Source organism: Rutidosis leptorrhynchoides, chromosome 11 (genome assembly GCF_046630445.1).
Source record: "Rutidosis leptorrhynchoides isolate AG116_Rl617_1_P2 chromosome 11, CSIRO_AGI_Rlap_v1, whole genome shotgun sequence".
Lineage (NCBI taxonomy): Eukaryota > Viridiplantae > Streptophyta > Magnoliopsida > Asterales > Asteraceae > Rutidosis > Rutidosis leptorrhynchoides.
Window position 1 is genome coordinate 297297782 of NC_092343.1, and position 14851 is coordinate 297312632.

Below are 14851 nucleotides of genomic sequence, written 5' to 3' on the forward strand. Positions count from 1 at the left end.
AAAGTATGTTCAAAATATATTTACAACACTTTTAATATATTTTGATGTTTTAAGTTTATTAAGTCAGCTGTCCTCGTTAGTAACCTACAACTAGTTGTCCACAGTTAGATGTACAGAAATAAATCGATAAATATTATCTTGAATCAATCCACGACCCAGTGTATACGTATCTCAGTATTGATCACAACTCAAACTATATATATTTTGGAATCAACCTCAACCCTGTATAGCTAACTCCAACATTCACATATAGAGTGTCTATGGTTGTTCCGAAATATATATAGATGTGTCGACATGATAGGTCGAAACATTGTATACGTGTCTATGGTATCTCAAGATTACATAATATACAATACAAGTTGATTAAGTTATGGTTGGAATAGATTTGTTACCAATTTTCACGTAGCTAAAATGAGAAAAATTATCCAATCTTGTTTTACCCATAACTTCTTCATTTTAAATCCGTTTTGAGTGAATCAAATTGCTATGGTTTCATATTGAACTATATTTTATGAATCTAAACAGAAAAAGTATAGGTTTATAGTCGGAAAAATAAGTTACAAGTCGTTTTTGTAAAGGTAGTCATTTCAGTCGAAAGAACGACGTCTAGATGACCATTTTAGAAAACATACTTCCACTTTGAGTTTAACCATAATTTTTGGATATAGTTTCATGTTCATAATAAAAATCATTTTCTCAGAATAACAACTTTTAAATCAAAGTTTATCATAGTTTTTAATTAACTAACCCAAAACAGCCCGCGGTGTTACTACGACGGCGTAAATCCGGTTTTACGGTGTTTTTAATGTTTCCAGGTTTTAAATCATTAAGTTAGCATATCATATAGATATAGAACATGTGTTTAGTTGATTTTAAAAGTCAAGTTAGAAGGATTAACTTTTGTTTGCGAACAAGTTTAGAATTAACTAAACTATGTTCTAGTGATTACAAGTTTAAACCTTCGAATAAGATAGCTTTATATGTATGAATCGAATGATGTTATGAACATCATTACTACCTTAATTTCCTTGGATAAACCTACTGGAAAAGTGAAAAATAGATCTAGCTTCAATGGATCCTTGGATGGCTCGAAGTTCTTGAAGCAGAATCATGACACGAAAACAAGTTCAAGTAAGATCATCACTTGAAATAAGATTGTTATAGTTATAGAAATTGAACCAAAGTTTGAATATGATTATTACCTTGTATTAGAATGATAACCTACTGTAAGAAACAAAGATTTCTTGAGGTTGGATGATCACCTTACAAGATTGGAGGTGAGCTAGCAAACTTGAAAGTATTCTTGATTTTATGAAACTAGAACTTTTGGAATTTATGAAGAACACTTAGAACTTGAAGATAGAACTTGAGAGAGATTAATTAGATGAAGAAAATTGAAGAATGAAAGTGTTTGTAGGTGTTTTTGGTCGTTGGTGTATGGATTAGATATAAAGGATATGTAATTTTGTTTTCATGTAAATAAGTCATGAATGATTACTCATATTTTTGTAATTTTATGAGATATTTCATGCTAGTTGCCAAATTATGGTTCCCACATGTGTTAGGTGACTCACATGTGCTGCTAAGAGCTGATCATTGGAGTGTATACACCAATAGTACATACATCTAAAAGCTGTGTATTGTACGAGTACGAATACGGGTGCATACGAGTAGAATTGTTGATGAAACTGAACGAGGATGTAATTGTAAGCATTTTTGTTAAGTAGAAGTATTTTGATAAGTGTATTGAAGTCTTTCAAAAGTGTATAAATACATATTAAAACACTACATGTATATACATTTTAACTGAGTCGTTAAGTCATCGTTAGTCGTTACATGTAAGTGTTGTTTTGAAACCTTTAGGTTAACGATCTTGTTAAATGTTGTTAACCCAATGTTTATAATATCAAATGAGATTTTAAATTATTATATTATCATGATATTATCATGTATGAATATCTCTTAATATGATATATATACATTAAATGTCTTTACAACGATAATCGTTACATATATGTCTCGTTTAAAAATCATTAAGTTAGTAGTCTTGTTTTTACATATGTAGTTCATTGTTAATATACTTTATGATATGTTTTCTTATCATAGTATCATGTTAACTATATATATATATATCCATATATATGTCATCCTATAGTTTTTACAAGTTTTAACGTTCGTGAATCACCGATCAACTTGGGTGGTCAATTGTCTATATGAAACATTTTTCAATTAATCAAGTCTTAACAAGTTTGATTGCTTAACATGTTGGAAACATTTAATCATGTAAATATCAATCTCAATTAATATATATAAACATGGAAAAGTTCGGGTCACTACAGTACCTACCCGTTAAATAAATTTCGTCCCGAAATTTTAAGCTGTTGAAGGTGTTGACGAATCTTCTGGAAATAGATGCGGGTATTTCTTCTTCATCTGATCTTCACGCTTCCAGGTGAACTCGGGTCCTCTACGAGCATTCCATCGAACCTTAACAATTGGTATCTTGTTTTGCTTAAGTCTTTTAACCTCACGATCCATTATTTCGACGGGTTCTTCGATGAATTGAAGTTTTTCGTTGATTTGGATTTCATCTAACGGAATAGTGAGATCTTCTTTAGCAAAACATTTCTTTAAATTCGAGACGTGGAAAGTGTTATGTATAGCCGCGAGTTGTTGAGGTAACTCTAGTCGGTAAGCTACTGGTCCGACGCGATCAATAATCTTGAATGGTCCAATATACCTTGGATTTAATTTCCCTTGTTTACCAAATCGAACAATGCCTTTCCAAGGTGCAACTTTAAGCATGACCATCTCTCCAATTTCAAATTCTATATCTTTTCTTTTAATGTCAGCGTAGCTCTTTTGTCGACTTTGGGCGGTTTTCAACCGTTGTTGAATTTGGATGATCTTCTCGGTAGTTTCTTGTATAATCTCCGGACCCGTAATCTGTCTATCCCCCACTTCACTCCAACAAATCGGAGACCTGCACTTTCTACCATAAAGTGCTTCAAAAGGCGCCATCTCAATGCTTGAATGGTAGCTGTTGTTGTAGGAAAATTCTGCTAACGGTAGATGTCGATCCCAACTGTTTCCGAAATCAATAACACATGCTCGTAGCATGTCTTCAAGCGTTTGTATCGTCCTTTCGCTCTGCCCATCAGTTTGTGGATGATAGGCAGTACTCATGTCTAGACGAGTTCCTAATGCTTGCTGTAATGTCTGCCAGAATCTTGAAATAAATCTGCCATCCCTATCAGAGATAATAGAGATTGGTATTCCATGTCTGGAGACGACTTCCTTCAAATACAGTCGTGCTAACTTCTCCATCTTGTCATCTTCTCTTATTGGTAGAAAGTGTGCTGATTTGGTGAGACGACCAACTATTGGTAGAAAGTGTGCTGATTTGATGAAATCCATGGTAATGTTTTCCCATTTCCATTCCGGGATTTCGGGTTGTTGAAGTAGACCTGATGGTTTTTGATGCTCAGCTTTGACCTTAGAACACGTCAAACATTCTCCTACGTATTTAGCAACATCGGCTTTCATACCCGGCCACCAAAAATGTTTCTTGAGATCCTTGTACATCTTCCCCGTTCCAGGATGTATTGAGTATCTGGTTTTATGAGCTTCTCTAAGTACCATTTCTCTCATATCTCCAAATTTTGGTACCCAAATCCTTTCAGCCCTATACCGGGTTCCGTCTTCCCGAATATTAAGATGCTTCTCCGATCCTTTGGGTATTTCATCCTTTAAATTTTCCTCTTTTAAAACTCCTTGTTGCGCCTCCTTTATTTGAGTAGTAATGTTATTATGAATCATTATATTCATAGATTTTACTCGAATGGGTTCTCTGTCCTTCCTGCTCAAGGCATCGGCTACCACATTTGCCTTCCCCGGATGGTAACGAATCTCAAAGTCGTAATCATTCAATAATTCAATCCACCTACGCTGCCTCATATTCAGTTGTTTCTGATTAAATATGTGTTGAAGACTTTTGTGGTCGGTATATATAATACTTTTGACCCCATATAAGTAGTGCCTCCAAGTCTTTAATGCAAAAACAACCGCGCCTAATTCCAAATCATGCGTCGTATAATTTTGTTTGTGAATCTTCAATTGTCTAGACGCATAAGCAATCACCTTCGTTCGTTGCATTAATACACAATCGAGACCTTGCTTTGATGCATCACAATAAATCACAAAATCATCATTCCCTTCAGGCAATGACAATATAGGTGCCGTAGTTAGCTTTTTCTTCAATAACTGAAACGCTTTCTCTTGTTCATCATTCCATTCAAATTTCTTCCCTTTATGCGTTAATGCAGTCAAGGGTTTTGCTATTCTGGAAAAGTCTTGGATGAACCTTCTGTAGTAACCAGCTAGTCCTAAAAACTGGCGTATGTGTTTCGGAGTTTTCGGGGTCTCCCACTTTTCAACAGTTTCTATCTTTGCCGGATCTACCTTAATACCTTCTTTGTTCACTATGTGACCGAGGAATTGAACTTCTTCCAACCAAAATGCACACTTTGAAAACTTAGCGTACAATTCTTCCTTCCTCAATACTTCTAACACCTTTCTCAAATGTTCACCGTGTTCTTGGTCATTCTTTGAGTAAATAAGTATGTCATCAATGAAAACAATGACAAACTTGTCAAGGTATGGTCCACACACCCGGTTCATAAGGTCCATGAACACAGCTGGTGCATTAGTTAAACCAAACGGCATGACCATAAACTCGTAATGACCGTAACGTGTTCTGAAAGCAGTCTTTGGAATATCATCTTCTTTCACCCGCATTTGATGATACCCGGAACGTAAGTCAATCTTTGAATAAACAGACGAGCCTTGTAGTTGATCAAATAAGTCGTCGATTCTCGGTAGTGGGTAGCGGTTCTTGATGGTAAGTTTGTTCAACTCTCGGTAGTCGATACACAACCTGAATGTACCATCTTTCTTCTTGACAAACAAAACAGGAGCTCCCCACGGTGATGTGCTTGGTCGAATGAAACCACGCTCTAAAAGTTCTTGTAATTGGCTTTGTAGTTCTTTCATCTCGCTGGGTGCGAGTCTGTAAGGAGCACGAGCTATTGGTGCAGCTCCTGGTACAAGATCTATTTGAAATTCAACGGATCGATGTGGGGGTAATCCCGGTAATTCTTTCGGAAATACATCGGGAAATTCTTTTGCAATGGGAACATCATTGATGCTTTTTTCTTCAGTTTGTACTTTCTCGACGTGTGCTAGAACAGCATAGCAACCTTTTCTTATTAGTTTTTGTGCCTTCAAATTACTAATAAGATGTAGCTTCGTGTTGCCCTTTTCTCCGTACACCATTAAGGGTTTTCCTTTTTCTCGTATAATGCGAATTGCATTTTTGTAACAAACGATCTCCGCTTTCACTTCTTTCAACCAGTCCATACCGATTATCACATCAAAACTCCCTAACTCTACTGGTATCAAATCAATCTTAAATGTTTCGCTAACCAGTTTAATTTCTCGATTCCGACATATATTATCTGCTGAAATTAATTTACCATTTGCTAATTCGAGTAAAAATTTACTATCCAAAGGCGTCAATGGACAACTTAATTTAGCACAAAAATCTCTACTCATATAGCTTCTATCCGCACCCGAATCAAATAAAACGTAAGCAGATTTATTGTCAATAAGAAACGTACCCGTAACAAGCTCCGGGTCTTCCTGTGCCTCTACCGCATTAATATTGAAAACTCTTCCACGGCCTTGTCCATTCGTGTTCTCCTGGTTCGGGCAATTTCTAATAATGTGGCCTGGTTTTCCACATTTATAACAAACTACATTGGCATAACTTGCTCCGACACTACTTGCTCCGCCATTACTCGTTCCGACACCATTTGTTCCTTTCGTTCTATTAACCCCTGGTCCGTAGACCTCACACTTCGCCGCGCTATGACCATTTCTTTTACACTTGTTGCAAAATTTGGTGCAGAACCCCGAGTGATTCTTTTCACACCTTTGGCATAGCTGCTTCTGATTGTTGTTGTTATTGCGGTTATTATTGTTGTTGGGATGATTGTTGTAGTTGCTGTTGTTGTTGTTGTTGTTGTTGTTGTTGGGCCGTTTGTTGTAGTTGCGATTGATGTTGCGATTGTTGGGATAATTGTTGCGATTATTGTTGTAATTGCTGTTGTTGTTGTATTGGTGATTCTTATCACCGTTTTCCTCCCACTTTCTTTTGACTTGCTTCACATTGGCCTCTTCAGCAGTCTGTTCTTTAATTCTTTCTTCAATCTGGTTCACTAGTTTGTGAGCCATTCTACATGCCTGTTGTATGGAGGCTGGCTCGTGTGAACTTATATCTTCTTGGATTCTTTCCGGTAATCCTTTCACAAACGCGTCGATCTTCTCTTCCTCATCTTCGAATGCTCCCGGACACAATAGGCACAATTCTGTGAATCGTCTTTCGTACGTGGTAATATCAAATCCTTGGGTTCGTAACCCTCTAAGTTCTGTCTTGAGCTTATTGACCTCGGTTCTGGGACGGTACTTCTCGTTCATCAAGTGCTTGAATGCTGACCACGGTAGTGCGTACGCATCATCTTGTCCCACTTGCTCTAGATTGGTATTCCACCATGTTAACGCAGAACCTGTGAAGGTATGCGTAGCGTACTTCACTTTGTCCTCTTCAGTACACTTACTTATGGCAAACACCGATTCAACCTTCTCGGTCCACCGTTTCAATCCGATCGGTCCTTCGGTTCCATCAAATTCCAAAGGTTTGCAGGCAGTGAATTCTTTGTAGGTGCATCCTACACGATTTCCTGTACTGCTAGATCTAAAGTTATTGTTGGTATGTAGCGCAACCTGTACTGCAGCTATGTTTGAAGCTAGAAAAGTACGGAATTCCTCTTCATTCATATTCACGGTGTGTCGAGTAGTCGGTGCCATTTCCTTCAAAATAGTTAAATGGAACAAGTTAATCATACAGAATATTAAGAGTAGTTAATAGTATTTCGTAGCATAATATGAACTCATTTATAAAAGCTTTTTCTTCATATTAGCGTTTTATAAGTTTAAATTCGGGTAGTACCTACCCGTTAAGTTCATACTTAGTAGCTAATATACAATTCAACTACTACAATTCTATATGAAAAACTGATTATAATAATATTTCGCGTTCAAACTTTTATACAATATTTTACAAACTTACAATACCGCTTATTTTACATAAAGCATGAAATATAGCACACAATAACTTTGATACAAGATAGTTGTGAAGACAATTCTAGCTAGTACACAAGTCGTTCAGCAAAGGCAATAAAGACACGTAATTCATACGTCCAGAAACAAGTCATGCATTCTGGTTTTACTAGGACTACTTCCCATCCTTGGTCTTGTGCAACATAACCGTTATGGCCGTTGATAAGACAGCGTTTTGTAACGTCATCAAAGGGACGAGGGTTACGTAATGTCCAACAGTCCCGTAATAATCTAAAAACCTCATTTCTTACCCCAATTACCGACTCCGTCACTTGTGGAAACGTTTTGTTTAATAGTTGTAGCCCGATGTTCTTGTTCTCACTTTGGTGAGAAGCGAACATTACTAATCCGTAAGCATAACATGCTTCTTTATGTTGCATGTTAGCCGCTTTTTCTAAATCACGAAGTCCAATATTCGGATATATTGAGTCAAAATAATTTCTTAACCCGTTGCGTAAAATAGCATTTGGGTTCCCCGCAATATATGCGTCAAAGTAAACACATCGTAACTTATGGGTTTCCCAATGTGATATCCCCCATCTTTCAAACGAAAGTCTCTTATAAACCAAGACATTCTTGGAACGTTCTTCGAATGTCTTACAAACTGATCTCGCCTTAAATAGTTGTGCCGAAGAATTCTGGCCGACTCTAGACAAGATTTCATCAATCATGTCTCCGGGTAGGTCTCTTAAAATATTGGGTTGTCTATCCATTTTGTGTTTTTAAACTGTAAAATAGACAAGAGTTAGATTCATAAAAAAATACTTATTAATACAAGCAATTTTTACATATATCATAAAGCATAAGAACACTATATTACATATATTACACCACACGAATACAACTATCTTATTCCGACTCGCTCGTTTCTTCTTCTTCGGTTTTGGTTTGTTTTGCCAAGTTTCTAGGGATATATGATGTTCCCCTAATACGAGCCGTCGTTGTCCACATTGGTTTAGAAAAACCTGGTGGTTTAGAGGTTCCCGGGTCATTGTTACAACTTAAGGACTTCGGGGGTTGACGATACATATAAAGTTCATCGGGGTTGGAATTAGATTTCTCTATTTTTATGCCCTTTCCCTTATTATTTTCTTTTGCCTTTTTAAATTAAGTTGGGGTAATTTCTATAACATCATCGGAATTCTCGTCGGAATCCGATTCATCGGAGAATTGGTAATCCTCCCAATATTTTGCTTCCTTGGCGGAAACACCATTGACCATAATTAACTTTGGTCGGTTGGTTGAAGATTTTCTTTTACTTAACCGTTTTATTATTTCCCCCACTGGTTCTATTTCTTCATCCGGTTCCGATTCTTCTTCCGGTTCCGATTCTTCTTCCGGTTCCTCTTCGGGAACTTGTGAATCAGTCCACAAATCATTCCAATTTACATTTGACTCTTCATTATTATTAGGTGAGTCAATGGGACTTGTTCTAGAGGTAGACATCTATCACATAATATCAAACACGTTAAGAGATTAATATATCACATAATATTCATATGTTAAAAATATATAGTTTCCAACAAAAATGTTAAATCATTTTTAAAGAAAACACGGTCGAAGTCCAGACTCACTAATGCATCCTAACAAACTCGATAAGACACACTAATGCAAATTTTCTGGTTCTCTAAGACCAACGCTCTGATACCAACTGAAATGTCCCGTTCTTATTGATTAAAAACGTTCCATATTAATTGATTTCGTTGCGAGGTTTTGACCTCTATATGAGACGTTTTTCAAAGACTGCATTCATTTTAAAACAACCATAACCTTTATTTCATCAATAAAGGTTTAAAAAGCTTTACGTAGATTATCAAATAATGATAATCTAAAATATCCTGTTTACACATGACCATTACATAATGGTTTACAATACAAATATGTTACAACAAAATAAGTTTCTTGAATGCAGTTTCTACACAATATCATACAAGCATGGACTCCAAATCTCGTCCTTATTTAAGTATGCGACAGCGGAAGCTCTTAATAATCACCTGAGAATAAACATGCTTAAAACGTCAACAAAAATGTTGGTGAGTTATAGGTTTAACCTATATATATCAAATCATAATAATAGACCACAAGATTTCATATTTCAATACACATCCCATACATAGAGATAAAAATCATTCATATGGTGAACACCTGGTAACCGACATTAACAAGATGCATATATAAGAATATCCCCATCATTCCGGGACACCCTTCGGATATGATATAAATTTCGAAGTACTAAAGCATCCGGTACTTTGGATGGGGTTTGTTAGACCCAATAGATCTATCTTTAGGATTCGCGTCAATTAGGGTGTCTGTTCCCTAATTTTTGGATTACCAGACTTAATAAAAAGGGGCATATTCGATTTCGATAATTCAACCATAGAATGTAGTTTCACGTACTTGTGTCTATTTTGTAAATCATTTATAAAACCTGCATGTATTCTCATCCCAAAAATATTAGATTTTAAAAGTGGGACTATAACTCACTTTCACAGATTTTTACTTCGTCGGGAAGTAAGACTTGGCCACTGGTTGATTCACGAACCTATAACAATATATACATATATATCAAAGTATGTTCAAAATATATTTACAACACTTTTAATATATTTTGATGTTTTAAGTTTATTAAGTCAGCTGTCCTCGTTAGTAACCTACAACTAGTTGTCCACAGTTAGATGTACAGAAATAAATCGATAAATATTATCTTGAATCAATCCACGACCCAGTGTATACGTATCTCAGTATTGATCACAACTCAAACTATATATATTTTGGAATCAACCTCAACCCTGTATAGCTAACTCCAACATTCACATATAGAGTGTCTATGGTTGTTCCGAAATATATATAGATGTGTCGACATGATAGGTCGAAACATTGTATACGTGTCTATGGTATCTCAAGATTACATAATATACAATACAAGTTGATTAAGTTATGGTTGGAATAGATTTGTTACTAATTTTCACGTAGCTAAAATGAGAAAAATTATCCAATCTTGTTTTACCCATAACTTCTTCATTTTAAATCCGTTTTGAGTGAATCAAATTGCTATGGTTTCATATTGAACTCTATTTTATGAATCTAAACAGAAAAAGTATAGGTTTATAGTCGGAAAAATAAGTTACAAGTCGTTTTTGTAAAGGTAGTCATTTCAGTCGAAAGAACGACGTCTAGATGACCATTTTAGAAAACATACTTCCACTTTGAGTTTAACCATAATTTTTGGATATAGTTTCATGTTCATAATAAAAATCATTTTCTCAGAATAACAACTTTTAAATCAAAGTTTATCATAGTTTTTAATTAACTAACCCAAAACAGCCCGCGGTGTTACTACGACGGCGTAAATCCGGTTTTACGGTGTTTTTCATGTTTCCAGGTTTTAAATCATTAAGTTAGCATATCATATAGATATAGAACATGTGTTTAGTTGATTTTAAAAGTCAAGTTAGAAGGATTAACTTTTGTTTGCGAACAAGTTTAGAATTAACTAAACTATGTTCTAGTGATTACAAGTTTAAACCTTCGAATAAGATAGCTTTATATGTATGAATCGAATGATGTTATGAACATCATTACTACCTTAATTTCCTTGGATAAACCTACTGGAAAAGTGAAAAATGGATCTAGCTTCAATGGATCCTTGGATGGCTCGAAGTTCTTGAAGCAGAATCATGACACGAAAACAAGTTCAAGTAAGATCATCACTTGAAATAAGATTGTTATAGTTATAGAAATTGAACCAAAGTTTGAATATGATTATTACCTTGTATTAGAATGATAACCTACTGTAAGAAACAAAGATTTCTTGAGGTTGGATGATCACCTTACAAGATTGGAGGTGAGCTAGCAAACTTGAAAGTATTCTTGATTTTATGAAACTAGAACTTTTGGAATTTATGAAGAACACTTAGAACTTGAAGATAGAACTTGAGAGAGATTAATTAGATGAAGAAAATTGAAGAATGAAAGTGTTTGTAGGTGTTTTTGGTCGTTGGTGTATGGATTAGATATAAAGGATATGTAATTTTGTTTTCATGTAAATAAGTCATGAATGATTACTCATATTTTTGTAATTTTATGAGATATTTCATGCTAGTTGCCAAATGATGGTTCCCACATGTGTTAGGTGACTCACATGGGCTGCTAAGAGCTGATCATTGGAGTGTATATACCAATAGTACATACATCTAAAAGCTGTGTATTGTACGAGTACGAATACGGGTGCATACGAGTAGAATTGTTGATGAAACTGAACGAGGATGTAATTGTAAGCATTTTTGTTAAGTAGAAGTATTTTGATAAGTGTATTTAAGTCTTTCAAAAGTGTATAAATACATATTAAAACACTACATGTATATACATTTTAACTGAGTCGTTAAGTCATCGTTAGTCGTTACATGTAAGTGTTGTTTTGAAACCTTTAGGTTAACGATCTTGTTAAATGTTGTTAACCCAATGTTTATAATATCAAATGAGATTTTAAATTATTATATTATCATGATATTATCATGTATGAATATCTCTTAATATGATATATATACATTAAATGTCTTTACAACGATAATCGTTACATATATGTCTCGTTTAAAAATCATTAAGTTAGTAGTCTTGTTTTTACATATGTAGTTCATTGTTAATATACTTTATGATATGTTTTCTTATCATAGTATCATGTTAACTATATATATATATATATATATATCCATATATATGTCATCATATAGTTTTTACAAGTTTTAACGTTCGTGAATCACCGATCAACTTGGGTGGTCAATTGTCTATATGAAACATTTTTCAATTAATCAAGTCTTAACAAGTTTGATTGCTTAACATGTTGGAAACATTTAATCATGTAAATATCAATCTCAATTAATATATATAAACATGGAAAAGTTCGGGTCACTACAATGCTGTAGCTGGCAGAAGACACCTGGCATACAAGAGGTCAAGTCCGACAAGAACACTTTTTACTTTTGTCGGGTGAGCTCACTCGAAGATGTACTATTGGCAGGCCACAATCCTTTTAACCTTATTATGTGGCGATAAAAGACAAGAATGATGCCCTATAAATAACGGACTTCGTCCACAACATGAATGGGATTATTCACTTTACACACACATATACACTATCAACAATAGCGCATAGCGCTGATTTACCCTCGCTACCGGACTTAAAAGCATCTCACTAGATATTCTTGATATACAGGTAATGTTCTACGAACATAAACTCTATACCCAGCTCGAGCCATCGCTAACCGGATAATCATCGATGGTGGGTCAATGTTTAACCACCCCTACAGAGATCATCATCTCGTGAGGGGTTATTCACGGTACTCCGGACCAGAGAGTTAAACCCAATTGACCCTTAAATCCCCCTTCTTTGATGTCGAGCATGGACTAAACCCGACCTGATTAATCTATGCTTGATCACTTGGCGCCATCCATGGGACACACAAGTTAAAAGATTTTGATTTGATCTTTTTTCTGTATGTCCGCTAACAACTCGCTTGTTTCTTTTTGATACAGTAACATGTGTTGAAATGACTAGCAAGCCAGAAGTACCTAAACCTGCACAAGCGCGAGCTACCTTGCCCACATGACCTAAGCCGACAACCAAAGGATCTGCAGAAACCTCTGACAATGCGCCACCAAGGGGCGCCCAGATACCTCCCCTTGGTGCACCAACATCACCCTACAAGACACCGGAAGCGATCAGGCCGATACCCTGGGCCTCGAACACCGCAAGCGTGGGGTTCACCCCCATCGACCCGACACCTGAGGCCACGCACAGTAACCCAAGTCACACGAGCAGCCTGCCGGCCCACAAGCACAAGACCCTCTCCGTCGCCACGACGTGATGCCTTTCCAAAAAGTCCAAGATCCAGTGCCACTACCTTCACGCAGGGAACTTCATCCGCGGGAAGAGATGCTTCCATCGAATCACTGGCTCAAACTCGCGAACAACGCGCCCTCAGCCTAGCCAATCTGATCTATGCTTTGATGAATACTGCGCCAGACATCATGGTGCACAAATTTGAACAGCATGGGAAGGCCGAACTCATGATCAAAAACCTGTACGTGGGAATGAAAGGGGTGCCCGTCAAACCCTCTTTTGAAACCGCTCCCACTGGGGAAAAATTTGAAGCGCACATATTGAACCACATCTCGGCGCCACTGCCCGTGATACCACTTATCTTAGGGTGTTACGATGGGTTCTCGGATCCAGATGACTTTTTGAAAAAGTACGAGTGAATAGCACAAAACCACCGTTGGGCAGACGAAACAAAATGCATGGAATTCCCTCCGCTGCTTGAAGGTGTAGCTCGACAATAGTTCAACAACCTTCCTGCGCCCGTTATTAGTTGTTATGATGATCTTTAAACACGTTTTTTTCTCAACTTCCATAACATGCGCGTAACTCAAAGGATGCATGTTAAATGCCATGAAATCAAACATGAATGAGGAGAATCCCTGGGATAGTTTATCGATAGGTACTGCCAAGAAGTAGCTAAAATTCCTAATTGCGCTAAATCACTGAAGGTATATGGCTTCATACACGGAATATGTCGGGAACGCCACCTAACATTGTGGCAGAGACTTCGGAAGCGCCCACCAGAAATGCTAGCGGAGGCCATTAGAGAAGCACACGAACACATGCTCGCTGAAGAAGATACTAACAGGTATTCGGGCTATCGCAGATCAAGAAATAGCCGGCATGAGGGATACTATTCGCCAATGGGGGGTCATCATTCAGGCAGTTTCGGAAGAATTCAGCACGACTCCAGCCTATACCGCCACCATGGTAGCAACCATCACAATGATAGGAAACACCAACGAAACCATCAAGGGAACAACAGTAATCAGCAACACCATCAAAACAGGGATAGTGACTCACGGGAAAACAAGCAGGTGCTAATCAAAACTCTTACCAAAAGTTTGAAAGAGATATGTGTTACTGAGCCCATCTCTAAAACATTTGAGAAGCCAGCACGCATGCACGGCATGATAAATCCAAGTTCTGTGAATTTCGTGATGATTTGGGACACGAGACCAATCGTTGCAAAGCATTGGTTGACAAAGTGATCGTCTGTCTCAAGCGTGGAGAATTAGAACATTTGAAGCCAGCGAAGGAGGAGTACAAGAAAGAAAATGAAGGTACTGAAAAGGACAAGGTTATCTACGTCTTTTCGTGGCAGAAATGGAAGGAGATTGAGAAGGAACCACTATTGCCGTATAAATCCCTCAAGGCGCATCTGAAGCCCATTTATGAAAGGAAATATGCCCCATTAGTTGTGGAAGGTTACTTGCCTGAGTGCGGCCAATACATCAACAAAATTCTCATTGACACCGGTAGTTGTGTCAATGTTATGTTCTTCCACTGCTTCAATGCCCTATCCTACAAAATGAAGAGCAACATAAGAGAAGTGAAACAACAGTTCATAGGAATATGTAGGGACCCCGCTTGGTCAAAAGGGATACTCAGAGCAGCGTTGACCTTGTGGGATGATCATGACAGGGAGAGGGAGCACACATTGGTGGTTGACTTTAAAATGACCTGGTGGAATCAGAATGCGATGCTATCCGTGGGCAACCGGTGTTATCACAC